Raw genomic sequence first — 4,643 nt, 5'->3', positions numbered from 1 at the left:
TTTGTACTTTCCTTTTTTAGCCTGGCTTCCTATATATATATATATTTTTTTTTTTTTTAAAGTGCTTGTAAAACCATTGAGTCTCTGTGTGTGTTTTCCTTACTCTATCCTCATACTTCATTTTACCATCATGGTCAGAATAAATAGTCCTGGTGAAGTGAAAAAGAAAAGAATAGTTGTTTCCTGGACCTTTGGGATATTTTGTTTTCATTCCCCGCTATGAACGGGATGCTAAGCACCACCTGTGTACCCATCTCCGTCCCCTGTCCAATTTATCGGAGCCTATTAGCTCACAGGGGAATTTTTAAAGTTTTAATCTGAGAGCAAAAACAAGCAGCAAGCAGCAAAGTCTGAACATTAAACTGAATGATATTTATAGACGAATGTAAAATGAAATGATGCTCAAATCGGTATGCTTCTGATTTGTAATAAAAATCACAGAAAGCAAAACAGTCCATTTGCAAACACAGAAACCCAAAGATGTCACCACACCAGCTCCCTAAATGGTGCATAAGTACTGCATCAACTGGGGAAAATATAAGAATTTACATATTTTCAGTTTTCAAAATCTCAAATTCTCTAAATCACACTGCTCTTTTTAGAACCTACCAGATAAATGTAAGAAAAGTAAAAACAGAAAAAAAATGCAAATTTATGTTTTGTTTCTTCAGATAAATGTTTCGTTTTTTTTTAAAAATGTATCACAAAATAAAATACTTTGTGCTTTCCAACCTGAAGTTGTTGTTGTTGTGGTTTTTTGAGTTGGAGTCTCACTCCTTTGCCCAGGCAGGAGTGCAGTGGCTCGCTGGCTCATGGCCACTCTAGCGTCGACCTGCTGGGCTCCCGCGATCCTTCTGCCTCAGCCTTCTGAGTAGCTGGAACTACAGACATGTGCTACCACACCCAGCTATTTTTTAATTTTATTGCAGAGACGAGGTCTCGCCAAGTTGCCGGGGCTGGTCTCGAACCCGCAGGCTCAGGAAATCCACTCGTCTCGGCCTCCCAAAGTGCTGGGATTAGAGGCTGAGCCACTGAGTCCGGCCTGAAGTATTAAATAAGAAAGCAATTGAGGGAAGAGGTGAGATTATTGTCCACAGCCTGGTCAACTGTTCTGTTTAGTCTCTTCAAGTCTTAAAACAAGGAAGGATTCACACTGGATCTGACAAAGCTAGCTTATTTATCTCCTTCATTCTCACATGTGTCCTGGTCTTCTACTTATTTTCTAAACACTGAGAGACTTACATCGGGGCTCCTATTTAGCATTGCTTGGAATAAGCTGAATGATTGTCTGATGACACTAATAACAGACATGATATTATGGTGCTTCCTGTCTTACCTGGTACTTTCACAGCAATGATTTGATTTTGTTTTAGAAGCAGTGGCACCCCAGTCTTGGTTTTTTTAGTATCATTTATCACTGAAAGGAAGCAGAAGCCCTTAGGAAAAATCGTGACTGACCCCAAGTGAGGGACAGAGAAAACACAGAGTCCCTGGACATCTCATTGTGCCAGAAAGCAGGGAAGTGCTGAAGTGCTGACTAATGGGGATTGTCAAAAGGATACTGCTACTGCCTCGGAGGGTGTCTCAGGAGTCATCTTCGAAATTTCGGGCATCAAACATAATAATTATAGTATTAGATGATAAGACATTGAATAAAAGGAAATCCATGAGTCTATAGTGGTACTTTAACAGAGGAAAAAAGGGCAGGAAGGAGCGAGAAGGAGAAACCCTAGAGAAAAAAAGGAGTGGTGGAAAAGTCTTCTTTAGAGAAGAATGCTAGCTAATATGAGTAGAAAGATGCCCTTTTTGCTACAGAGGTGGAAAGGTACTTTTAACAGTCAATTGCTGGAAAGCCCCCAATATGATCTGTTTGGCTATTGCCTTCCATTCCCAAAATATATGCTCTGAACCTAATCAAGAGTAAGCAAATAAAAAGTTGCAAAATGTGGGACATTCTATAAGGTACCTGGTCTGGAATTTCTGGAAATAGCAATGTCATAAGAAAAAAGGGGAAAACAAACAAACAAACAAACAAAAAAAAACAGGCCTTTCTGCAAGGTTAAAGAATATTAAGAAAATATGGCAATTTTGATTTATTCTTGTATTAATTTTTGTTGAATCAATATAAAACATTATTAGGACAACAGGGAAAACTTGAATGTAGGTTATATATTAGATAATAGTACCGAATAAATGTGAATAAATGCTAAATTTCTTGGCTCTGATAATAGTATTGTAGTCATGAGAATGTCTGGATCTTTAAAGATACAAAATAAAGTATTTAGAGGTGAAGTATCTTGCAAATGGTTCAGAAGAAAAATGAATTTGCATATATATTTACATATGCAGATACATGTGTTTATGTGCATATATGTATACATCTTCTTGAATATATAGATAGGAGGGGTAACATTAGCATGTCACCATATTAACAATTAGTGACTCTATTCTTTGAACTCTTCTGTAGCTTTAACATTCCAACTAAAAAATTGGAAGAAGATATTATTTAGGTTCCAAATGGCTCACAATAAAATGGGAGAATGGCACAAATTGTCTAGAGTTCAATGTGGTCAACTCTGACATGAGTTTTTAATGAGAAACTATGACCACACAGAGGAGGATGAGCTAGTTCCTAATTCCTGGCCCTGAGTCCTCATCCTGGGCTTTTCTCACTCCTACACTGCTCTTGGACTTGAGCCATTAAAGACTCTTTCATCTTTCCTCCCTACCTCACCTCAGCCTCTTACTGTTAGCTGCCTAATAAAAGGGACCTAGTCTAAGCTGAAGACAGCCTGGCTCATTCTCAGTCCCCAGACACCTGGGGACCCAGGGTTGTTTCCAGATGCCAGAACCAGGGACTCACTTTACAGACGACTCTGGTACTTGTAAACCCACTTGGAAGAAGACCTCAGTGAGACTTCCAGTGGTGCCAGATGCTGGATTTGAACCGCAGCTGTACTGGACAAGAGCCCTCACATGTGGGCATATTTACACTCCATAACCAAGTTGGAACAGAGCAGTTGAAGCAAAAAAAAAAAGAAGAAGAATTTCCTGCTCTCTGCCCCCATGCTATCTGTGTAGAACCAGTCAACATTCTTTTCTTTTTCCAGATAAATAACATTTTGTCATTAGACTCATAGCCTGGACTGAAGTTTAAGTCTTCTCAAAATAGTCGACATGTTGACATTATGTGAGGCAGCATGAGGATGCCATGAATCTGTCATCTGATCTCTCAATTTGAAGCCATAAGATCCAAAGATTCAGATAAACCTGAACAGTATTTTATTAAATGTATTTTGAATTAACAGTGAGTGTGAGATCACAGATTTTTCCAAAACCTACCTGGTGCTCCTTACTTTTTAACGATGCTAAATTATTTTTAATAGTTCAGAAGAAAGAACAACATCGTCTGTTAAACTAGAAGATTCCAAAGATATTTGTTTCCTTACCTGGAGGACAAAAGTGCTTGATAACTCATTCACTGATCCAAATAATATATAATTCTAATATATACATATAGCAATAACTGCATTTCATTTAGGAGAATGATAAGCATTCATTTAGGAGAATGATAAGCAATAACTGCATTTCATTTAGAAGAATTATTGTTTTATTTTTACAATGCTTATTAATAAAAAATAATTTCAAAACTTGTCACATCGTTTTTTAAATGTGGTTTAAGAATTTTTACAAAGCAGATTAGAACAATGTGATGTTTAATATGACAACATTGGCTGCAGCAGTTCAATGTCAGGTTGTCACTAGCTGAAATTCAATATTTTTTTCCATTTTTATTCTTTCTTTCACTGTGTTCCTCTTTTTAAAAAATAAACCAGATTACATTGCCAGGCATGTATGTGCACACACAAGGGTGGGTGTAGGTGTTTTACTCCGAAATACGGTGCCAATTTTTTGATCCCTGTTCTCACTAAACAGCAGAGGGCAGAGTTGTAGCACTTACTATATGCCAGAAACTACGCTAAGCACTTTGCGGAGTTTACATCATACAAATTTAGGAGGCAGGTACTATTATTGTCTCCATTTCACAGATAATGAAACTGAGGCACACAGAGACCTGACTTGCTAAGGCAACAGAGCTAATATGTGGTATAACCATAAATTATCAAAAGAAAGAATGCCCAAAAGTTTTCACTTTCCAATTTCTCTCAAGCAGAAAATCTGGCTTTTCCAGAATTAGCCTCATCAGTAGGATACTTCAAACACAGCCACTAGACTTTGTCTGCTTCTGAATATCAGGCCAGTTACAAACTGCAGGAGTTGAGAGTGTGATTAGATTTTGTAATTTCTCTTTGAGTGAAGGATGGTAGTAGAATACTGGCATTCCTCAGTTTACAAAGAAGAATATTAAATATTACTTGGGTTTCCTGACAAGACCAAAGAAATCTATTTAACTTGTGATGTGTCTGAATTATAATACTGATCTGAGATGGTAGCTCTATGTCTGGAACAATCTAACAATTAAATAAAATTATGAACTTCACAGCAATTTAGATAGACTTAGAATCTATAATACTGAGTGAACTACCAGAAACAAAGAACTGAGTATCCCATGTTCTCACTTATAAGCGAACCTTGGACAATTTGTAATAGAAAAGTATTGGCAGTAGTGGAAAACTGCCAGG

The sequence above is a fragment of the Carlito syrichta genome, unplaced genomic scaffold (genome assembly GCF_000164805.1).
Source record: "Carlito syrichta isolate Samal-C Ts95f unplaced genomic scaffold, Tarsius_syrichta-2.0.1 Scaffold126439, whole genome shotgun sequence".
In the NCBI taxonomy this organism is placed as follows: domain Eukaryota; kingdom Metazoa; phylum Chordata; class Mammalia; order Primates; family Tarsiidae; genus Carlito; species Carlito syrichta.
Note: the sequence above shows the minus strand (reverse complement) of the source record.